General features: G+C 39.6%; 1 long non-coding RNA gene across 2 annotated transcripts; it reads right to left on the reverse strand.

Moving 5' to 3' along the window:
- LOC111095690 lies at positions 1 to 25,393 on the reverse strand. 2 transcript variants are annotated; one of them, XR_005357516.1, is made up of 6 exons: positions 25,235 to 25,393; positions 23,578 to 23,647; positions 17,418 to 17,489; positions 12,700 to 12,955; positions 1,702 to 1,829; positions 1 to 122 (listed from the first exon to the last, which is right to left on the reverse strand). It is a non-coding gene; the product is annotated as an uncharacterized LOC111095690 (long non-coding RNA). The 2 variants fall into 2 exon arrangements; XR_005357517.1 differs by lacking the exons at positions 1 to 122; positions 1,702 to 1,829 and adding an exon at positions 6,330 to 6,458.

The following is a 25,393-nucleotide window of genomic DNA, read 5'->3' on the forward strand; positions in this document are numbered from 1 at the left end:
TTGCCTCAGGGTCGGAGTCCAAATGATTTGTCCATCATGGATTATACTGGGAGTTGAAATGCAGCTTCACATCCAGCATTTCCTATAGAGGCTCATGCATAGGATTTGTCTTCATTATGTGTCTGTAAGGATGAAGGTCGTTGGAACTGGGAAACTCTGACTTATGAGAAAATTAGATAAAGCCAGAATTTTATAATATTAATGTTGACACCAGTTACTGTTTGTTGATGACTCATAAGTGAGACGTGTGCTAAGTGCTCTAAATGCATTATTCTAGCTTCACAAGGTCCCTGTGTGGTAGGATTTTTTTCTGCCATTTTACATCTAGGCTTAGAGGGGGTAAGCAACAAGCCCAAGACCATACAAAATATTTGATGGCAGAACAAAGAAACGATCATGAATGCCCTCTAAAAAGTAAAAAATACAAGATGTACATGTACTCTGTCTCATGTTCAAGGGCTATACATTTCCTAATAAGTGGACTCTGTAACCAACCCCCCCAACCCCGTAATTATGAAATTATATCAATGACTGCATAAGAAATGGTAGCTGCTCTGAAAAAGACACCATCCAAAAGGGGAAATAAATAGGAGGTTCACTTTTAGGGGCAAGTTGAAGGGTCTTGAAGATCAAGTCCTGGGAGTGCGTGGGTATCAAGTACACTGGGAACAACTCACAAAGTCAACAGGACAAGGTCAGTGGAGGGGACACAAGAGAGAAAACCAGAATTGGGGCATGAGAGGGCAGTGTCCTAACAATAGAGTTGAAAAGAAAGCCCAAAAGTGTGCAGGGGGAAGAGAGCACAGGCAGGACTTTAGACAACGAGGATGCATAAAATAGAAAACAGGCAGTGTGAGAGTTCAAAATGCATTCAGGAGTGGGATTAAAAGTGACAAGGTAACAGGGAGATCAGGTGATTCAGTTGGTTGAATGTCTGACTCTTGGTTTCAGCTCAGGTTGTGATCTCAGGGTCATGAGTTAGAGCCCCACCTGTGCTCAGTAGGGATTCTGCTTGAGTTTCTCTCCCTCTACCTCTCCCCCTGCTTGTTTGTGCTCTCCTCATTCTAAATCAATCAATCAATCAATCAATCAATCTTTAAAAAGTGTGTGTGGGGGGGGGGGTAAGTGATGGGGAAGCAAGGTGCTCCCTGAATCTGCTGCCTACTACAACACAAGGCTCTAGCAAAATCACCCCAAAATGGCTTTGCTCCAGCTGGTTGGTTTGCTGATGTGGAAGACCACAGGAAACCACAGACCAAAGCCAAGTAGGTTAGGGTGGCTGTGAGCCATGAGGGCCTTAGAGGTAACAGGGCTTCACATCCCAGCTCTGCCTTTCATGGACTACCCCTTGTGTAATTTTCCATGCCCTCATCTATAGAAATCACCAGGTCAAATATATCCATAAGATCCATGTGGATTAAATTGCAAGCTTAATGTAAATAATGGACTTAATGCAGTGCTTAATATAGAGTAAGCACTCAAGAAGAGCTATTAACATGATACAAAAATATTTGTAGGGTTTCTGTTTAAGGAGTAGGCCATTTGCAGGGATTATCATTTCATTTGTAACAGTTTATCTAAAAATATGAATTCCTCTGAGCAAAAAGAAAAGTAAAGAAGGAATAAAGCAGAAAAGAAAAAAGTTGTCATTAATAGAACAGTATCCAATATTCCCAATATCACTAAAATTACTGCCTGTACCTGGCAAGAAGGCATCATGTCCCCCAGAGTGAGGTAGTGCAGTGATGCAGGGATTCAGGGATTCAGGGATGCCATGCAGGGATGGACTCCGAGGCTCTCTAACCACATCTGTCTCCTTCCACTGCATCCTGCAGAAGCCAATGTGCACTTCCATTAAAAATAATCACAAGCAATTTTTAGTGTTGCTACAGGGGAACTTTATGCAGAGTCCCATCCCAGCTACTCAGGTCTCAGATCACTTGTCCATTTGGTTCCACCCTTCTTGGACCACCTCATTCCTGCCCAAGCCCTGGCCTGTTGCCTTAGTGTCTTTTCCAGCATGACCCTTCCTGACACCCCCATGTGCTCTGCCATGAAACCAGCACTCTCAGCCCTGGTGTCACTGTGGCTTATTTCTGCTGCTGCTGATGGGTGCTGCCACTCGGCAAAGGCAGCCTCTCTGGCAGAAGAAGTGGGAGACTGGGAAGCAGTCAGGAAAAAACCCTTGTGGATATTTCCATCTTATCAGTCTCAGGCAGCTCTAAACATTATGGTCCTATTGTATTGTCTTTTACTTCTACATTTCTATAGAGGCATTTCTATTCTAATGGTTCAATAGAAGGGAAAAGAAATTCCAGAAATTAGAATATTATAATATTATAACTCAGCTAATATTTACTTTGTATGAGTCACTGTTCAGTACACCTCTATGCCTCCCCTCTTAAAAAAAAAAAAAAAAAAAGCTTTTATTTATTTATTCCTGAGAGACACAGAGAGAGAGGCAGAGACATAGGCAGAGGGAGAAGCAGGCTCCCTGTGAGGAGCCCGATGTGGGACTCAATCCCAGGATCAAGAGCCCCAGGCAGATGGTCAACCACTGAACCACCCAGGCGCCCCTCTATGTCCCCTCACCCACCCATTCATTCTCCCACTAAATCTGTGCAAGAGAGGATGAAAAACTCTCCCAAGGCCGAACTGCCATCAGTGGTAGAGTTTGAACTGAACTGGATCTCCTAACTCTGTTCTGGCTGGTTCCTCAGGTTACCCAACAACATCTTCTCTACACAGAAGGTTTTTTTAAGATCTGTGCTCTGACAAAAGGCATGTGTGCTCCACATCTCTCCCAGGAAATGCCATTCTATGAAAACACTAAGTAACTTAATCTGGAGTTTGGGTTTTTCTGAGAGTCTAGCCTGTAACACTATTTTTATTTTTGTGTGAAGTTCCAGGAGGAACAGAAAATACTTTCACTCTGCATTCAGTACGAGTGACCCAGGAGACCAATTCTCAAGGACCCATTGCTGTCAGAAAATGAAACAAAATGCCATTCTTTGCAACAGGAACACTGATGTTAGATGTTCTGAGAAATATGTGCTGCAGTCAGCAGTCACATTGTTTCACAGGGTTCAGCCAAAGTCAATAGGCTTTTATTCCCAGAATATCTTAGCCCGAAAACACACCATCCTTTCAGAGATGTCTTCAGAAAGTTGCCTGCTCATCTGCAGCAGCTCATCCCTAACTATAAAGCAACTTTTCTGCAACAGCAGACGGAATGAGGCCCATAAGTTTTTAACGGTGGACCTTTGGCAAAATATCATCATGAATTTATTTATGGAAAATCAGAAGTAATACCATGTAAGCCCTATCAATATATTCTATGTATTATATATCTCATTAGTATTTAAAAATACTATTTCTATTATTTGCAAAAAATAAAAATAAATAAATAAAAATGATGTTGCAGTCTGGCCTGTAATTGTAAATCTATGCTACAACTGTTCACATTTGATTATAGACTATGTTATGATATTCTCTGCTTTCTCCCTGAAGGGTAAGAAGTACTTATTTCTCATCTTTTATAGACTTCCTTTCACAATGTTGGGCACTAGGGTCATTTAATAAACAAATTTGACTCAAGATTCTGATTATCAGTTCCTTAGTTGCTATAAATAAAGACAGCTGTTTCTTTGGGACCTGAGATATTTGCTATCTCTGTCTCTCTTAGCCCAATAGACTACAGTTACATTTTGCTTCAAGAAAGATACGATATTGGATCCACCCCCTGGGGGTCCTGGGGGTCCTGAACACTTGGGCTTCAGTCCACACCCTGAAATGGTAAGCAAATATTGTGTAGATGTGCTTATATGCGGCTTTTTCAGGGTCCTTGGATTTTACTAATACCCAAAAGATTGTAGAAGCAAGATTGAGAATACTCTGTGAGCCTTAGAACATCCTTTAGAATTTATCATTTTGTCCTCTAATTTGTGATATCCTATACTGCAGTGATTTTTGAATCTATGGTCCATTTTCCAAGGGTGTCCTGGACAACAGAGTGGTCATAGGACAAACATTGCTCACTGTCAGTATATAATCTTCATTCTAGAATCTTGTGATTTCAGTTAGGAATGACTAGTCACTGTTTTTGAAGAAGTAGGTGTTCTGAAATTGACCCACATGGAAAACCGTACCCAGTCACCTCTCTAAAAAACTTAAGGATTGCTTTAAATATGATTCCTCTTTTTCCCCACATTATGATTCCTTTCTAGTGGCCATGACCTTCCTGAAATTATCAGGATAGCAAAAACCAATCAAGTTTATGGAATCTTAATATTTTACTAATGACGTTGTCAGCACACATGCCAAAGAAGAAAGCTTTCTGCCATCATGCATGTACTAATCTGCTCACACATAAACAACTGTCACAATTACCTTCCAATTGTATATACTACCTACAACACGTAAGACTTTTTTTTAACAGAGAAAGAAATCACTTTTATTATTGAGTAAAAAATAAACCAGAATGAAGTATATCACAGGTAATCCACAAAAAGAGCACAAATACAGAAATCTCACCCTTTTATATAGCCAAGTGGATACAACCCATATGTACATATTTTCAAAGTAAGCCATATCTAGTTCTCCAGTAAAGGAAATCTGGCAGCATCAAATTTGTCACATCTTGAATTTACCTGTTGATTGGTGTGACTATCCATGTTAACCAATTGGCTTTATCCAGGAGAAAAACAAACTTTTCATATCTTTTCTGGCATGAGGTAGTTTTGCAGTTTAGAGAAAGGTGTCCAAGAAGTTGGGCAACTATGCGCCCAAGGAAACTGGTGGATAGGGTACTATCTCCCTTGATGTTTACATTCCAAAGAGGTGGCTCCCAGGGCTATGAGAGAGAAGTCCCTGGGTCTCAAAGCTGACAAAAAACTTATCCAGCTTACAAAAAGATTTATATAGATTTCAGAAACAGGAAAAAGTACTTATAATTCTAAGTTTACTAATGTACATTCTCTAAGAAAATGGAGGGAGAGAAATCTCTTCTATTATTTTCAATAGGGGGAATTAAGCCTCTTACTTTTAATTTTTATTTGTCCTTACACTGCTCATGGTGAAGCTCCTTGGGTCCCAGGGGAATCACTACTCTGACTTCTGACATAGTTCTATAATTTCTTTTTTTTTTTTTAAGATTTTATTTATTTATTCATAGAGACACAGAGAGAGAGAGAGGCAGAGACACAGGCAGAGGGAGAAGCAGGCTCCATGAAGGGAGCCCGACGTGGGACTCGATCCTGCGTCTCCAGTATCACACCCTGGGGGTGCAGACGGCACTAAACCGCTGCGCCACGGGGGTTACCCAGTTCTAGAATTTCAAATCCCACAGCAGATTGTACGTTATCTGGAATTCAGGCTTCTTGTTGGAGGGAAATATGCTGACTAAAGAATGATGAAGGGACAACTGTCAAGTCTGACAGTGAGTAAAGAGATTATACTTACAAAAAGCGGATAGAGAAGTATGAAAGGAAGCCGGGAGGAAGGGAGAGAATAGGAAGAAGGAAGCAGTCAGGAACCCTCTAGTGGGAAGAAACAGTCCCGTAACCTAGGGAACTGCTGAGGACAACGTGGTAAGACCCTTAAAAGCACTTGTAAGAAAAATAAATAAAGGGAACCCACATATATAATCTTTGCCTCTTATTTCGAGAACTGTGCCCTAATCCAGGGTCTCATCCAGTGATTTCAAAAAGTGCACAGAATGGACATACCACCACTTAAAATCTTCCTTCTGGGGATGCCTGGGTGGCTCAGTGGATGAGTGTCTGCCTTTGGCTCAGGTAATGATCCTGAGGTTCTGGGATCAAGTCCCATGTCGGGCTCCCGGTAGAGAGCCTGCTTCTCCCTCTGCCTCTCTCTGTGTCTCTCATGAATAAATAAATAAGATCTTAAAAAATAAATCTTCCTTCTGGCCCAAGTGTCCCAAGTTCCTGATGCTAGATAAACTGCTCTAATCTATAGTATCTTCTATGAGGATAAGCAGGTTGATGTAGATCTGTGCTACTCAACAGGGTGGCAAATGGCTCCATGTGGCTCTCAGCACTTAAATGTGCCTAGTTCACTCTGAGGTGGCTGTGAGTGTAAAATACACAACAGATTTTGAAGATTTAACATGAAAAAAGTAAACAGTTCCATAAAATATGTTAATCTAATTTTAAGAGATTACCATTTAGCATAAGGTATTTTAGCATACTAAATGATATCTTTGGATATGTTGGGTTAAATTAAATACACTATTAAAATTAATTTTGCCTGTTTCTTTTGACTTTTTTTAAGGGTGGTTAGTAAAAAGCATAAACATACACAGTATGTGACTTGCATTACATTTTTATTGGTTTGTACCAACTACATTGGTTTGGGTCCTAACCAGCAAAACAGGCAACATAGATCCTTGGAGCTCTTTCTAGCCTTGTCCTCAACACAAACAGGAAATGAAGATCATGCTGGGATAAAAGAGTAATGGAGACTGTCAGTAAGAATGCAGATGTTAGAAGGCAAAATGGAAGAGAAATATAAACCAAGCTAATGCGATGCAAGAGAGAAAAAAAGAAATTTCCCATTAAGGCCCCAATCCCTCAGCAATCTAACTGTAATCCAGGGAACCACATGAGTGCTAGAAGAAAATGTGAGTGAGTTTCTCTACAGCCTGAGGTGGAAGAAGGTTTTCTAATGATAGCACAAAGTCTATATATGAAAAAAAGAGAAAAGATTGATAAAATGACTATATAAAAAGTCTTTAAGTACTTTATTTTGGCCAAAATTTTTAAAAAGGACATAAGCAAGGTCAAAAGCCAAGAGACAAATTAGAAGAAAACATGTGCAACACCTATGGGAGGTAAATGACTAATATTCTACTATCTGAATAAGTACATTTTAAAAATTAAGAAAATAAAGACCACAAATTCTAGAGAAAAATGGGAAACAGATTGAACAGTTAACAAAAACTATATAAAGATACAGATGAAAAGGTGTTCAAACTCTTCCAGAGTAAGAGAAATGCAAATTAAAACTACAATGAGGTTCTCATCATCAGATTGACAAAAATTCAAAATCTTGACCATACCATCTGCTGTCAAAGAGTGGAGAAGTTAAAAAAAAAAAAAAAAAAAAGAGTGGAGAAGTACCCACTGCCAGATAAGTTCCAGATGTGGCCAGTGGGAACTCATTCAGGCTCCCCCCTGGGTCTTCTTGACATGCCTCCATCACTCTCAGGGAACTTTCTTACTTTCTGTCACAATACATTCAAATTACTTCAAACCTTCCATGCTTCAAGCCCAAAGTCAAGCATTTCCCCAAGGAGATCTGGTTCTTCCTCTAAGAATTTGCACTGAAACTGTACTTCCAACAACACAGAAATACCTATGCAGAAGGTGATTCACTACAGCATTCTCTGTAATTATAAAATACTGGAAAATACCTAAAGGGGAAATCATAAGAGTTAAAATACTGTGCATCTGTGATAAAAGAATAACAAATATCTTTATGATAGCATAAGAGTGATTTCCAGGATATACAGAGAATCACTGAGGTACTAGAGCTTAAGTGCTTTTTGTTAAATATGACCCACAGCCTGAAGATTTTAAGATATATGTGAAAGTGTAAGGGAAAACAAGAAAGCATACATGGTCTCATTTGGTTTGTTTATATTTTGGAGTAATATAGGAATGGCAGTTCCCAAACTATTTTGTGTGTATTATAAGACCGAGTGAATGTATTGATGTCACTGGATGTCAAGGTTTCACTTTGGAAGAAAAGCAGCTACACTTATGAAATGAGATCAGGCAAGCAAGAACACTACATAGTTCACAATTCGGAGTGTGTGTCTTTGTGTGCATGTGCACGTGCGTGTATGTTTCTAACTGTTCTTTGTAAAGTACTAGAAGCAAGGAGTATACCACACTTAGAAATTGGTTTCTAAATATCATTCTTAATGAAAAAGAATCAGTATCCTTGGAAAAATGACTAATGACAGGGCTGGTACAAGGAAGGCGTAAGATAAGAATAGAATGTCTTGTGCCACAAATTTTTTAAAACTATTTTATTTATTTGAGAGCGAGAGTGAGCAAGCATAAACAGAGGGAGGCAGAGAGGGAGAGGAAGAAGCAGACTTTCTGCTGAGCAGGGAGCCTGACCCGGGGCTGAATCTCAGGACCTGGAGATCATGACCTGAGCTGAAGGCAGATGCTTAACTAACTGAGTCACCCAGGAGCCCCTGTACCACAATTTTTAAAAGTGTCCTAAAAGTGAAAGAAGTATGTCAAAAAGACACAGGAATAAGCTTGCAGTTCTTTTTGGCCAAATGTAGGGCAATCTGATCATTGAAATAAATGAGGACATTAAGAGCTTATAACCCATGATATAAGATGAAGATCCACGAGTCTATACTGATGATAGACATAGATGATAGAGAGACAGATATGTACAAGATAGAACCAAAGGAAAGCTCTCCCTTGCTCTAGTATATCAACTTAGAAAAGAGATTGGTGGATCCAAAAAAATCACCATTTGCAGCTATCATGGTTAAAACCAATTTAAGCAAGCATCATCAATAGGTGGGAGGGCAGTTTTGATCCAAAACAGAGTATTTTATAATCTCAACATATTTCCTTGCAATATATGTATTAATTACAGAAGAACAACAATGATGTCATGGGGAAACAGCACAAAACTTTAACCAAATTCCCAGAGGTTTACCATCTCTAACAAGGGCCACATGAAAACCATGAGTCTCCAGATGTGACACCAAGTAGGACTCAGTGTCATTCGTGTAGGATTCTAGGCAAACACAGACTAACTATCTAATCATAAGGACACTTTGTCAAATCCCAGACAGAGGTATGCGATTCTGTTGGATTCTTCACAAAAATCCATAACATGAGAGATAAAGAAAAACTAGTTAATTTTTCTAGATTAAATGGTATTAAACATAAATGACACCTAAACACAACACACAATCCCAGGCTAGAAAAAGAAAAGTACTATGAAGGACGTAATTGAGATCACTGATGAAAATAAAATATTGGCAAATCAGAATATGGACTGTAGATTAAAGTTTTGTATCAGTGTTAAAGTTCGTGAGTTTAATAACTGAACTATGGAGATGTAAGAGAATATTCTTGTTCCTGTGAAATACACACTGAAATTGTGGGGTAAAGTGATATGATCCATGCAACCTACTTTCAAATGATTGAAAAAATAAAAATATGTATTTATAGACGGAGAATGCTAAACCAAATGTGGCAAGATAATAAAAATTAGTGAAACTGGGTAGAATATACAAGGTACTTTGTACTACTTTTGCAATTTTTTCTGGAAGTCTGAAATTTTTTTCAGATTAAAAAAATGTTTTTAAAGTATCTCTTAAACAGGTTTGCCAGATTGAACAGAGGCAAACTATGTTCATTTATTTCCCAGATAGACCTCAGGAGTTCCAAGCATGGTTTCTAAAATAAATGGTCATATGGACTATCTGGTGAGGGACATACTAGCTAATTTGGAAGATTTCTGTGACCACTCTTGAAACAGACTCAGCAGAGATTACTTATGTGCCCAAGAGTAGCTGAGCAGAGGAAAAAATAGCTGCTCAACTGAATTCCTCCTTTTAGGGAAGGAGATGGTCACCTCCGTTGACATCTGATTGAACAGATGATATCAAGGACTCCACCTTCATCTCCCTCCACCTCACCCTTACCTCCAACATATAGCCCACAAATGGCGAAACAGAGGTCTTCAGAGATTAGAACCCAAATCTAGGGAGATTAAAGTCAGCCATCTTGGCCAAATGTAGGCCTCAAAATAAAAACTAAATTGAATGTTAAAATAAAAGCATCTAAAAGAACTTCTGAGATTTGGACTTAGTAGAATGTATTATTTACACTTAACAAATAACAGCTACCTCTCAACTTGATTCTCTAAAAACACATATTTTAGTATCCTGTGTGGTATTTACCTAGAGAAAAGCAGCATTAAAGAATTTATGCCTTCAAAGGGAGAAAGTGTCCTGATACTCAGTCTAATTCTGAAATTGGATCTAAAAAAATCACTATGTATCAAAACCTATCCACCCTTACAACAACCAAAAAGTTATTAGGTTCACATGAAGTTATTCATGAAGTTCATGAAGTTATTAACTTCAGCTTTTTTGATGTGAGAAAAAACTATAGGAAAACATCCATGGCCAGCAAAGTGCTATTGATTCAACTTCTCATCGCCACATGCTACCTCCTGTGAATGGAATTTCTATTTTCTCTGCTTCTTAGAATTATCTAGAAGCCAAGAAATTTCCTAGAAGATGGTGTAAAACAGCCATTGTAAGATAGATAGATAGATGATAGATAGATAGATAGATAGATAGATAGATAGATAGATAGATGATAGATGATATAGATATGGGATCTGTTTCTCTGGGGAACCCTAATATACACAGGAACTCATTCAGAAAGTTTTATCAGTTTAACAAGTAGGGATCCCTATTTTAGAGGTTGCAACCCCATATCTGTGGCCTCATGCACCTCTGTGACTTGTGTGGAATTGCCAGCTTGCTGACTCTAGCCAATGGAGGTCACTGCATCTTATGTCATGTTCTAAAAGCCCTTGGTCTACCTCAAATCAACCGCTAAGTTGCCTTAGGAAAAGAAAACCTTCAACATTCTCTGGTTTTACCTCTAATTTCTTGGATTATGCATTAGGCCAAGATAATTCATATCTATTGGAAGAAGTCATTGAGAGGAGATGATCACCAGCTGACCTGTGAGTTGGACCCAGGCAATCGAGGCTCTTTATCTACTCCCCTGTCCTTGGAACATACATTCTGCTCTTCTGAGCCAAAGCTGTTTGAACTGTGCAGCCTTGAGCCTGCCTGGACTGAATACATGACTGAGCTCTGTTAAGGCTATTGTATAAACTTCTAAGGTAAAAGGTGGGTGTGGAGATCTACTGGTCTTACAGCCACCCAGGACAAGCCTCCCATATAAGTTCCCTTGCTTATTAAAACTGCCATCTACCAATCTGGAGTAATCTGTCTTCTTCTTTCATCTGTCCTGGCCCTCTATGTGAGGACCAGTTTGCAAATCAACAAGGTCATTTTGTAAAATTATTTGATCTTACACATTAATGTTCCCTTCAAGATGGAAAAATGCCAGAACACCACATAATGGTGCAAAGAGCTACAGAGCCTGAGAAGCATAGTTTTAATGCCAACCTCCTCCACTTGTCAGCTATGTGAACTCGTAAATTTCTCTAATTGGGCTTCATTGTCTTCACATGATCAGTGATCAGTATGTCTCCTTTATGGAACTGTTGCAAAAATTAAATGGAATAACTAAGGCAAAAAGTCTGGCCTACAAAAGATATAAGAGGACCATTTGTCCTTTTTCCCTTTTCCCATTGTAGCTTGGGTTCTCTTTGTGGGGACTTACTTGGCTTTAGAGATAGTTAGTAGTTATATTTTTGAAGTAAATTTTAGCACCATCTTAACTTCGAAATTTTAAAATAAAAGAAGGTTGGCTAATAGGCTATTTTTGCCAGTGTTACTGTTTCTTGTCATACTATGCTTCTGTATTTGATGCAAATTAGAAAGAATAGTTTTTTCTCTTTCCCTCTACTTGTCATGAAGAGATTTTATGTTTATTGTTCCAGTGTGATGTAGATTTCAGTGGTAAGCCAAGTTCAGTGAGAATTGCTTTTAATTTCCTTGGTGTATAAAATAATGTGCTCCCTTTGTATTGTTAATTTTAAAATGAATTACTTGTGCCATCCTCACCCTTATCCCCTCTTGGACCTTGGCTGGAATCGATGTGAAAATCTTTTTTTATGAAAAGATTACATTTTATGGGGAAAGTATAAAAAGAGTTAATTAAATTAAAAAAAAAAAAAACCCTGTAGGAGATGAATTTGTAGTCGAGTTTTTGTGCCATTGGAAAGTAATACTGGGGTAGATTTCTAATATCCATGCATAAGGAGGGATTTTTCTTTTTCATTTAATGAAATATAATTATATTCTTCACCAAATTTTGTTTGATCAATGCACACAGATATTCCCATTTTCCATTCTTTTCCCGATAAAAATGTCTTAGAATCTCCTGCCACCAGAGATATTTGTGTGTGGGGTGAGGTGCTCTAAGACTGCACTTCATTATTTCTGAAGCCTGGCCAATTAGAACGAAATGCAACTTTTATTTTTAAATGGTCAAAATTTGCTTCAGTAATATAAGGATGAAAATTGGATTTTCCAAGTTTGGGTGTAGACTCCCCTATCCTGGGAAGGACCCCTTCCAGAGCCTCCTGGTCACTGAGAAGTAAGTTAAGTGTTTAATTACTGTCCGTGGGGGCATCCCAAGCCCTTGTGAATTAATCCAAATGTTCTGATTTGAACAGTATTCTCAATAATGATGCAAAATTATATAAATGACCCAAGAAGGGCTTGGATGGAATTTCTGCAGAAAATGTATTCGTATGTTAAGGTATTTTTCAGTTCATTTCCATTCATAAGGACCAGATAGAGAAGTGGGGGAGGAAATGAAAGAGAGGGGCCTCTCTGAATAGAAACAGATCCCAGCAACTCCCCAGAGGGAGGAAGAAACACTGCTATTACATTTTAGAGGTTTCTGGTGTCCACTAGAGCAATTCTCTTATTAATTATATAGTTAGTGCTTTATGGGTAGGTCTTCATTTTATTCAGCCTACCTTGGCCTAGTTCCGATGTGGAATTAAAACAGGGACCCCTGTTTTCCTACAAGAAATGGAGACCAAGGTAAAGTGACCCAGTGAATAGAGGCTTCGTCTTTCTTGTGAAAAAAGAGTAGTCGTAGGCAGTACAGGGTTATTAAGGCAGCTCTATCTGAGGCCCAGGCCGCTTCATCTTTCTGCCATCCTTAGTTTTTGGCTTCTACTCAAGTTTGCTCCACAAGCACAGGATGGTTGCTGACATTCCAGGCATCACCTTTGCATTCCAAGAAGAGAAAAACATCCAGGTAAGTCAGTTGCCTTTCCATACTTCCCCTCAAGTCTTATCCAAGGACTTTTCTACTTACATCTACATACATCAGAAATGTAATGTTTTAGCTGGATACATTGTTTTCCCAAACAAATTAGTTTTTTGTTAAAAAGAGAGAGGATGGATACTGAGTAGGTAACAGTTTCTTCCTGGGTTGCGCCCATTCTTCCCAGCATGGACGAATAAAGATAGAAGATCCAGATAATCTTGGAACTCAGAGTAGAGAGGACAGAGTATTTTCCAAGGAACTACAAGACCCCAGACTTCCTCCTACCCTTTAGGGTAAAAGCAGAAGAGAGTAGAATGGGGAAATCAGGCAGGCATCCCTTTGCACAGCCCCAAGAAGCTCAGGACATCTTAATGTTTCTTATGCAAGGGAGTACATATTGGCTGTTAAGTTTTGAATGTCCCCTCCCTGCTATATGTCACTTTCCTACAGCATCAAAGTTACTGCTCCAAGTGACTTGGCACCCAACTCTAGTCCTGGGCTGTGTTTAATATGTCACTCAGAAAATGCCACATAGGAGTACTTGCAGAAATCCCACACTGTTCACTACAGGCAGTGGACTCAAATTTCAGCCACAAATTCAGGGGAGCAAAACACTTCCATTCCGTCAGACAAAAGAAACATGATTACAATCGCCGCATGTTCCACAAGTTAGCCTCAAGACCCAACACAGGGACGTCCAATCCAGTACCGGAGTATTTACAATAACAAGGTACAGTACACCGTATTGTAAATGTAAGTGCTCCTATTAGGTGATCTAAAGGTGCTAAGTAAGGATCAGGGAAGAACACCTGACCCGTCTTTGGAGTGACAGGAAGGCTCACACTTGCCATGAATTTTCTTTTATATTTAATCTTCAATATTTCTTTTACCTGTAAATATCCAAACCAAGGACCTGACAGTCCTCAGTGCATGAGGATTTTAGAAATTTGAAACAAATTTTTTTTCTTCAGTTCAGTAGCTTTTTTAGTTGAGTTGAAGTATTTATGAAAAGGTTAAAACTCCATGGGGCATCTGGGTGGTTTAGTTGGTTAAGCAGCAGACCCTTGGTCTCAGTTCATGTCATGATCGTAGGGTCATGGATTGAGCCCTGCATCTGGCTCTGCACTCAGTGGGGAGCCTGTTTGACATTCTCTCTCTTATTCTCTCTCTTTCTCTCCCTTTGCCCCATCCCCTCTCATGCCAGCTCACACACATTCCATCTAAAATAAATAAATATATTTTTTTTTAAATAGAAAAAGAAAAAAAGGAAAGGTTAACTCCAGATGGCTTCTACTGCCATGTGTTGTCAGGCTCAGGTTTGTATCTTGCAGAACAAGCTTTGGTTTCTAGGATGGCTTTTTCAAGCATAGCTGCAACAATGATTTTGTTATTTTTTGGTCTGGACATCTATGCTCTCATCTATAGCTCTCATCTATAGCTCTCACTGTATTACACAAAAACCATGCTATGGTGACATAGAAAATACCTCTGACTCCACTTTACAGTTCTGTTAAATGTAACAGACATAGGTTGATTAAATAGTATATCCAAAGTAAAAATATATATATGGTTTATAATATACTCAGATTATCAAGTATTTTAATAAAGTCAAAGAGCTACAGAAAAGTATAGAGATGACAAAGTGTAGTGGTTGATGGAGAGTGCTCTGGAGCCAAAGTGCCCAGAGTTATATCTCACCTCTACCGTTGGTCAACTAGCTGTGTGACTTTGTGCAAGTTACTTAACCTTTCTGTGACCAAATTTCCTCATCTATGAAATCAGGATAATAATAGTACCTTTTCCATAAGGATGAGTTAGCAGTGGTAAATAAATTTATGTCTTTATACTAGTGTCTACAATAGAATATTATATATATATATTTGCTATTTATTATTGATTTTCATTGAAGATAATAGATTTCACTGATTTTATTATTTCTCTCCTTCTAGAAGAAGGAAGAGGTTGGTTATAAACTATGTGCTTTATTTTTGTGGCCAGGCTCTCTCAGATTCTATGGGATAGATATGCTCAAGACACCTTAAAGTTATACGGACTTAATATAAGAATATTCAGAGAAGTAAGGAAACCTTCTTGTAAGTTGGGCTCCCTCGTGTATGCAGAACAGGATGCCAGTGTATGCCAGTCAGGATATAGCAGGAGCCAGGAGCCCACAAACTCCGTTCCTGGCCAGAGTTGATCCTCCATCCCCATGACCCAGCCTATCCCCATGTGTCTGCATCTAGGTGCCCTGCAGCTGCCACAGTTTTAACTTCACTATTCTGAACCATTACATGCTCTTGAATCTCACATTCCAAACCCCAAAGAAAGGAGACCTGATTTAGTTCATTAGTCTCTTTCCAACATAGAGCATTCTACGGGCAGATTCCCCACATCAAACATCCTTGAGCTTCATTTTAGCATGCCTGCACGATGACAGGTCCAGGTCCCCAATTCAAACAATGGTAGCCAACGTACCCAGGTCACATCTCAAAGCGTAGCAAATTTTGAGGAAAGAAACCCTCCAATGGCAGCTTTTATGAGAAGAAACCTATGTAAGTGGCAGACACATTGAGATGCTGTTGTTCACATGTACTGCTAATAAAAGTTGGTTGTTTTGTTTGTTTTTTTAATGTTGCATTTTATTTTTGGCTTATTTGCTAATTTGTTTCAATTAAATATCTCACAGGGTCAAATATCGAAGACCCAAGAACTGCCATTCTCAAAAGCCCTAACTAGTCTTAAGCTGAAGCATAAAACTGAGGGGAAAAAAGAGAGGCTCCAAGGTGGAACTCCCTGAGGAGCCATGCCAGGAAATTCATCTCTTGGATCCTACTTCTGTTAAGGAACCTGGACTGTATAGCTCAGTCTTTATGTCCAAACTTTGAAGGTATATAAGAATCTTATAGCATATCACTTCCCTTCTGTAGACTGAACATTATCCTCAATTTATTTTTTGGGGGGGGGTCAAGGGAAAAGGGGTCTTTTCTTTCTGGAGTGAAAAGCACTACTCATCATAAGAGCTTTAATCTTAAAGTGACTGGGGTTGAAAAATATAGCATGAGTTGCCTTTTAACTGTTCAAAAACTGGAACATTTTCAACATTTTGGGGCTAAATCAAAAATGCTTCTGCTTTTACTTCTAAATCTTGACCAAAAAATTCCTAGGAATTTTTAACAGACCCTGAGTGATTATGTCAAAATATTAAGCTACCTTTCTGTTTATTGTGAAATTAATTTTACATAACTTAATTTTTGCTGCCATTCTTAAAAACCAAAATAACAGGGACTGAAATCCTCACCACCCCTGCTGTCACTCCCACAAGACTGAAAGGGCTTTCTCCAGTATGAGGGGTAGGCACTTGTGTTTGGGTATCTGGCCAAAGGACGTATAGATAAGAAATGTTTAGATTTTCCAAGGATGGCCAATCATGGTTCAAAGGAGATGAAAGGAGTCTGATTCCAAAATTCACTTACCTGTCTGAAGAGAGTTTGCCTTTGAATTGGTGAAAACTTCTACCTGCAAGTGCCAGAGCCAAATCAACTGAAATAGTACTTTAGGGAACAGAGGAATGTGATGGTAGGAAACAGGGTTATAACCAATACTGTAGCCTACATGAGGAGATGGACAGGCATTTCAGAGTGGCTGAAACTTGTGACTCACAGGTCATCAGAACACTTTCCAAATCTTCATTTCCACCACCACACATTCCATTCCATGGAAAAACAAACTCTTTCCTCCTCCCACAGAAAGGTTCCTGGGCCATGAGTCAATGAGCTGTTGACAAAATCAGGTCAGGCATCCACTCTGGGCCAATCAACTGTTGTTACAGAATTAAGAGTTAGAGGAACATACTGGTTGCCAATAAACTGAAGAGAGAAGACATTTCCCAGAGAAGACAAGGCTTCCAGATGAAGGCAGTGCACTGAACAGACAACAGATTTCTGCTCCATACTCAAAAATAAAAGACCATAAATCTCAATGTGAAAACAACTGAACTCTGGAAGGGGATGACTGACTATACAATCAGGAAAAAGAATTTGCTCTTCCCCTGGTGATACTCTAAGCATTTCTCCTTTGGGTTGCCAAGAACTAAATGATGTCCACCATCAAAACAAATATGAAAAATGCATTATTAATATTAGCAGATAAATTTTAGTATTTTCCTCTGAGCAAATAAAAAATTCCTATAAACACTGACATTACTGTAATTTTAAAATATCAATGAAATATTCAAAACCCTACCCAATATTAAAATCCTCCTGCATTTCTCAGCAATCTGCATCAGCTTAACTTAAACATTAAGCTTACTTAAACATCAGCTTACTTAAACATTAGACACTTTAATTCATCCTATAGTTTATGGTCATATCAGGATTTTAATCCCTGTTTATTTTGCCCAGCCCCATAATCTATACCTACTCTTTTGTTTTTAGAGCCAGCAAAAGTGTTTCTCAGGAGCTTCGCTTCTTTTCAAGAAACAAGTGTTAGGTTCTTTGAAGAGAAAAGGAGAAGATAACGAAAAAAGAAAAGAAAAGAAGAGAAGAAAAAAGAAAAGAAAAAAATTGTTAGGGTTTTAATCTTTACAAGAGCACACAGCATAAAAGCAGAACATTGGAAGATAAATTGATCCTCCAATTTTAAAAATGCAAGATACTGCATAAAATTCAGTCCATAATTACAAGTTTTAAGTTTAAATAGACAAAAATTTCCATCTCTTGAATTTCAAATGGGCTTAATGTAACTCAGTTTTCATATCTCATTGTATTATTTTGTTGTTTGGAAAAAGATATAGAGAAAGAAATTTTTATTATGGTAAAAATATGCATAATATAAAATATACAATTTTAACCATTTTTAAGTATACAGTTCAGTGGTATTAATTCAGAACAATAATAAGTTCTGGCCCCAGATATTTTAAGGCCAGATCCAGAGAAGGTTTCCATCTTACTCTGCTCCAAAGTGCTTTTGGTTCCAGAGACCAAAAACCATTCTTGTCAGACCACCATCCTGCCTCATCCTTATCCTGGAAATCATACTGCTTACCCTGTAAAATCTCTGAGTACTTTAAGGGAAACGTGCATTCACTCCTTTTTCACCAAAACATGACAGTTAATTACAATTTTATGCTGGCCCTGACAAGCTGCACTGCAGAGCAGATTTTCGCACGCAATCTTGATGGGAAAACAAATGGAGCAAAGGCATCAGTTATGACGGTAGATTATGTCGTCTTCACACACACACACGGAGTGAACTTCTGAATCCTGAGTGGCCCTCAGCACAGAACCACAAGGAATAACAGAGATATCATTGATCCATCTTTCCTCTGCATTTTATAACATACATAATTGTTTCCTGCTTGACTGAATTTAGCAATCTCCCCTGTCAAGTAAATGTCCGAGCAGTCTTTTAGAGATGAAACCAAAGAAATTAACATTCCTCGAAGCTTTTAGCACAACATATTCTACACTCAATAGCCCACAGATCCAACCTGCTCCACTGAAGACAGTGTCTTGGCTTAAGGTACTAACTGAAAATTATATATTATAATCATTATCCTGCCAATTTACTAAAAGCTGTCATCTGCGAACCCATTGCAGTTTTCTCTGATAACCTTTATGAAAATGTTATGCTGTTTTTGCCATCCTGACCTCTAGTCCCTGATACAATAATGTTCAGAATCACAAAAATAATTATAGAGATTATAGCTGAGTAAGATGGGAGGAAAAAAGAAGGAATATTTTCCTATGCTTGTTTTCGGGCTGCAGGCTCGCATCATTAATTTAAGACAAAATGTTGGCTCCAACAAAAGAGGTGTGTATCCAAATACTGATTATAATCAACATTTAAAAATTTTGGCATCATCCCAATTGTTTTGGTTACTTTCACGATATAGGTGGCTGAAACTGTCACACTCTGCTTTCAAAGAGGTGAACTTGCAGAAACAATAGGAAATATCCACATGATTATGCATGGATTTCCCCAGGAATGCAGCACCCCACATGGAAAAGAATACTCAGAAAATGCTCGGATTTATTTACATTTTGGGAGTTTCCTCTTTGTCACTACAAGGACACATTTGTCAGCATTGCACACCCATCAGAACTGCCAAGGAAGAACACAATATTGGAAATCACAAGGATCGTGCAGGCCTCTCCTTGCCCCTCCCTTACTGGTGGGAAAACTGAGAGCTGGAGGTAAAAGTGACCTTGTAAGGTGACACCTCAGAGAGATTCAGATCAGAAGCCCATCTCTTTTCTTTTTTCTTTTTCCTTGTTGTTGGGGTTGTTGTTGTTGTTTTTGTTTTTGAGAGAGTGACAGTGCATGAGCAAGTGTGGGGGAAGGAGGAGAAGGAGAGGGAGCGAAAGAATCTCAAGCAGACTCCCTGCTGAGTGCAGAGGCCAATGTGGGGCTTGATCTCAAGACCCTGAGATTGTGACCTGAGCAGAAACCAAGATCAGACACCTAACCAACTGAGCCTCCCAGGAGTCCCAGAATGGAACTCCTTCTAACAAACCATCCTCTACCTTGATTCCCCAGTGTGCACTGTTCTCTGTCAACTCCCAGGATCCACGTGGGATATGTGCTAGACAACCTATGCAATTCCCTGGGGGTTAGCTACTTTCAGCAGCCAGATTTGCTTATTATAACCCATCATCCTGCCCCAACTGTGAGGCAATGTGGGACTACAGAGAGACTGGAAATGTAGGGATGATGGTGAAAGTGAGCATGAGTTAATTTCAGATAGTTAGACAGATGATGGATCAATAGATAGACAGGTGATGGATAGATAGACAGATAGACAGTGATAGTTGGATAGATGATAGATATATGAGAGAGAGAGAACTACCTGGGTTCTGCGATAATTAAACGAGAGCACATATCAAGATCCTAGCATGGTGCTGAGCATCTACATTTCCTGCCCTGGGATTCTCCAGACAAACAGACCTAGACAAGGAACTCTACAACTACATGCAGGTGAAATTCAGAGGTGAGGGGAGAGTGTCCTCCCCTCCCCGCCAGGTGTACCCTTTAATTAATAGGGAATGGGAGCCAAGAAGATGGATGAATGCTCCTCCTTCCATCCCTCCTGCAGACTATTCAGGGAGCCACTCTTCAGGCCTTGAGGTACCATCAGAGCCCAGAAACCCAGTAACAAACCCTACAGCAGTTATTCCCCACCTGCCCTTACTCTCTTTAGTCCCTCACTCCTACCCTGGGTCTCCTTTGCTGCCCAAATAAACCACCTGCACCCAAGTCCTTGTCCCAGCTCTGTCTCAAGAGAAACACAAACAGTGACAGCCATTGCCCAGCTAGCTGTGCAGTCATGAGAAAATGACTTACAATCCCTGGAAGTCTATTTTCTCGTTTCAAAGTGCAAAGGATAATACAATCCAGAGAAGTGTTGAAAAGGCTAAAGAAGGCGACTCTGTGGAAGTGACTGACCCCAGACTGGCCCTGCCTAGGGTGACACCACCTTAATCAGGCCATACCTCAACTTGCTGAGGCCAAACCTGGGAGTCATCCTTGAGTTTACCCCTTCTTTCAGCCTCCACATCAAGTTCTGTGGTGCATCCTCATCTCAACCTTCAGCATATATCCAAGTGTCCTCCTCTTCCTCACCAGGGCTTCTACCCTGACCCAAGACATCATCACCTTTGTCTATGTCACTGCAACAGCTCCAGACTGGCTTTTTTGGTCCTTCTCTTGCTTCCCTAAAGTCTCGTTGTATTTTACTCAAGATAGAAGGTACATTTAAGCCTATGTCAGATCATTTAACTCCTCCATCCCAAACCCTCCTCTGATAGCTTTCCAACCCATTCAAAATAGAAGGAAAAGTCATTTCAAGGGCTTGCAAAGCCCACCAGGAACTGGCTCCTCACCATCTAGCTCCCACCACTGTCTTCCTCTTTCACTCTGTCTTCACCGCCGCCTCCAGGCTCACCTGCCTTGGCCCCTGCAGATCTTGCTGCCTATTGCAGATCTACACAGGTCACTCCCTCACAGCATCTAATCCTCTGCCCAAATACCACACACATCAAAGGTTTTTATTCTGATCACCTCTTAAAAATACAACACACACCCTGGGGGGTTCCTGGGGGGTTCAGTCAGTTAAGCCTCTGCTTTTGGTTCAGGTGTATGATCCTGGGGTCCTGGGATTGAGCCCCACATGGGGCTCCTTGCTCAGTGGGGAGTCTGCTTCTCTTCTCCCTCTCTCGTGCTCTCTCCCTCAAATGAACAAATAAAATCTTTAAACACACACACACACACACACACACACACACACACACGCTGATCTAGCAAACTCCCTTACCCATTATCCTCTATTTATTAAAGAAACATTGCACTGAGCAAAATGAGCAATCAGCAGTCATTTTATTCTGATACTGTTTCCAGAAATAGGAGAGAGAACACAGACCAAGTCTAGATATGCATCTCCTTTGAAACAAAGGTCAGGAGAGTTTTTTAGAGCTGGGGTAAGGAGATCTGAAGCCATCTGTATTTGCTAATTGGCTTCACCCAGAGGAAAAGTAAACTTCCACTTTGTGACAGGAAGTGGTCAGTCGGAGCAAATTGCCCACCCAGGTTAAGCTCCTTCTCTCCCACAGACCTGAGATTTAGGGTTACTGTCTGCCTTGACAATCTCATTACAAAGGGATGGCTCTCACATCCTTGAGAAAGAAGGTTGAAGGCAGTAAAAGAAGAAAAATCCTTTTTATTTTTATTTTTTTAAAGATTTCATTTATTTATTCATGAGACACAGAGAGAGGCAGAGACACAGGCAGAGGGAGAAGCAGGCTCCATGCAGGGAGCCTGATGTGGGACTGGATCTTGGGACTCCAGGATCACGCTCTGAGCCAAAGGAAGATGCCCAACTGCTGAGTCACCCAGGCATCCCGCAAAATGCTTTTTAAAGATTTATACAACTCAAAGAAGCAGAGGAAGAATTTACAATTATTCATTTTCAAAAGTCAATGCTCCAGAACAAGGGAGGTCAGGGGCCCAGAGTCAGGAAGAAGCCTGTTTAAAATTTAATCAAAACTGAGGGAATTAACTTTCCCTCCTCAGGCCACCTTGGGCACATCACCACTTACATCATTCCCTCCCTCTTTGGACTAGAATCTAAGCTCCAGGAAAGCTGGGATTTGATCTCTGTTTACTGCTCTATCTCAGCACCTAGAAGAGAGCTTAGCATATAGCATTTGCTCTTAATAGCAGGTGCACAGCATTCTAGAATGTTTCAAACTTTACCTTTAGAATTAAATCATTTTGTTTTGAATTGTTTCAGTGGCCTTATCAATGATACCACAAAATGTTTAGCTTTTATGCTACAGAATTATTTTGAGATAATGTTTCCTGAAAACAACCTAAAATTTCTTTTTTGGGTTGTGACTCAGAGCCCTTCTGTGGGTGTGTGTAATATATATGTATTTATGTATGTATACGTGTGTACATATACCTATATATATACACACAAAAATTCAGTATGTTTGATATATGCAAAAATAAGCATATATATTGGATTTTCATTCTCAAACACATTCATCTGAACAGGGTTTCAATAAAATTTATATACCAATTTTTTACTTACTCATACATGTTTACTACCTAATTCCACCCTCTATCCTCAGCTTGGCTTTTCATTATCTGGAAGACACTCATGTAGAAACTGTCAAAATGTTTTAAAGAATACTACTGAGCCATCCAAAAAAAATGAAATCTTGCCATTTGCAATGACATGGATGGAACCAGAGGAGATCATACTAACTGAAATAAGTCAGTCAGAGAAAGATAATTATATGATCTCACTCATATGTGCAATTTAGAAACAAAACAAAGGATCATAGGGGAAGAGATGAAAAAATAAAACAAAATGAAACGAGAGAGGGAGACAAACCATAGGAGACTCTTAACCATAGGAAACAAACTGAGGTCACTGGGAGGGATGGGGGTGGAGGAGGGATAACTGAGTGATGGGCATTGAGAAGGGCATGTGATGTAATGAGCACTGGGTATTATATAAGACTGACTAATCACTGACCTTTACCTCTGAAACCAGTAATACATTATATGTTAATTATTTGAATTTAAATTAAAAACATTTTTAATTAAAAAAAATAACAAAACTCACCAGCTCCAAGATGGAAGGATCCTCCCACAGAGCCAAAAGCAGACCAAAGTGGAAGGCTCACCCCATCCTGGGTGCCTCCCTATTGCTGCCCAGCCCACCTCCAGCTTGCCATGAAGAAGACCCAGTGGAGTAGGAAGGGGCAGCTGGAGGGACTCTGGAGCTGAGCACGGCCACCCCCAAGCAAGAAGGCATGGGTGACTAAGGACTACTGGAGGACAGTGTCATCATCATCCTCCCTGAGATCTATCTTCATCCTGTCTGGAATCCTTGGGTATTTAGCAGCCAATGCAACTAATCCTAAGGAACATCTTGCATCTAAAAATGAAAGATTACTCCCAGGACCTAGCTAAAGTTGCATGTGGTGATGATCAAAAACAAACAATAGATAGTTCCCAAGGAATTTACCAATAGGCATTTGATATAAATCAGAAAGAGATGCCAGCCACATACCATTCTGCCTGAAGCTGGCTCTTCACTTCTCTGTATTTTACTAGGAACTCCTTAATAACCTGGTGCTTGCCTGCACATGGACAAAAACAGCTTTCAATGAGGCTATCAGAGAACTTGATACACTGAACAAAGACATAAAACAACCCATGTCTATGACAGCAGACAGTGCAGAGTAGAAGGTGATGAAGTAGAAGGGGGCAGAAAACTAAATGCATGGGGGTGGGGATCATCCTTCTTCCCCTCTATGAAACTTTATACGTCTCTCCACTTCTTACTCCATTTGTATTTCCTAGTGAAGAAATTCATTCAGGTGTATGGATCAACCGTATATATAGAGACTTTTCACTATATACACAGGTTTGGGGAAACTCCAATACATGATTTATGTTTGTCTTGTCCTTCCTGTTGTGCAATCAACTGCTGTAGAAAAGTATTAATGGCTTTATTTCATACCAACACAAGTAACTCTCAAATGTTTAATGTAAAGAACTAAAAATGCATCTGGTATTGAAGTATCTGACTCCATTGTGCAAGTGTCTGTATTTTGTATCGCTGTCAAGATATGGAAGAAGAGTTAATTACATGTAAAGAATGCTCTACATAGCTTCTCAATTTCCAGATTCCCTTCTTTTCTCTTCCTTAGGGCTTCTGTTCAGTAAGCAACTTTTCTGTGCTTCTCATGTATTTATTTTTAGTGGAACTCCAGAAGCATTAGACTGAATGGAAAAGCATTTCAGATTTCTGGCCTGGGAGTCACAAATGAAAAAGCCTCCTGTATATTAGGGACATCTTCTCTATCTGCTACAAGAGGTCATCTCCTCATCCACTTTTCATTGGCGGCTGTCAACGTCGACAACTCATCTTTGTCATTGGGTATCACTTTGTAATATCGTGCTGCCAGAATACAAGTATAGCTTTTGGCAAATTAAAGGGTGGGTCGTTCCGTGATACACTAAAAATGGGAAATAAAGCACAAAAGTCCACCTCTGAAACTTCAGTACTTCTCCCTGCAAATTTGTGCACTCATGAGAGAGTGTCCAGTTTATCCAGCGATGGCCATGTGAAGATTTGCAGCACTACTACATGTAGTTTACCACTCACTGTAGTTCCCCAAAAAGCCTTGTGAAAATGTTTTATGCCCTGTGTAACAGTGGAGTTACATAAAATAAAATCACATTTTATAAACCATTTACTATGTCTTCATAACAGGGGGATACCGGCATTTTAAGTGACAGATGAATTTACTCCTTTCTGAAATTTACTAATAGTTTTATTTTATGTAAGATGTCATAGGGAGACCATATTTCTTTACCGTGATACATTTGTCTAGGGATGCCTGCAAATTTATAGAACTGGACTACATTTATTACAGTAAGTGTTTCACCATGGGCCAGTATGGGAGATTTGTTTCCTGCTTTCAGGTGACAAAGGGGTTGGGTGGGCAGGTCTGAGTGCCTCGCACTGGCTGTTTCTTAAGTAACTTCTATTTTAAACAATCAGTGTGTCCAGGTGGCCCCTCCACTCATCACTCCTTTTCTGATATCTGGTATCTTCAATATAAGATTATCCCTATTAACGCATCTCATGGTAGATAATAAGGAAAAGAATTGTTAATATATATGCAAATACATTCACAGCAAAGGAAGAAATAGCATACTTCTCTAGGCCTTGCTTCTGAAACTGGTCATGTGGTCATAGTATGTATTAAGTTGTTGCTTTTTTTTCCTACCCATTCCATGTTCCTTTGCTGTCAGCAGAAACTTCAGCTGGTCCTTGTCCCTTGGAGGGTAGGATGACCAAAACATTCACTGAGAGA

The sequence above is a fragment of the Canis lupus genome, chromosome 4 (assembly GCF_011100685.1).
Source record: "Canis lupus familiaris isolate Mischka breed German Shepherd chromosome 4, alternate assembly UU_Cfam_GSD_1.0, whole genome shotgun sequence".
Lineage (NCBI taxonomy): Eukaryota > Metazoa > Chordata > Mammalia > Carnivora > Canidae > Canis > Canis lupus.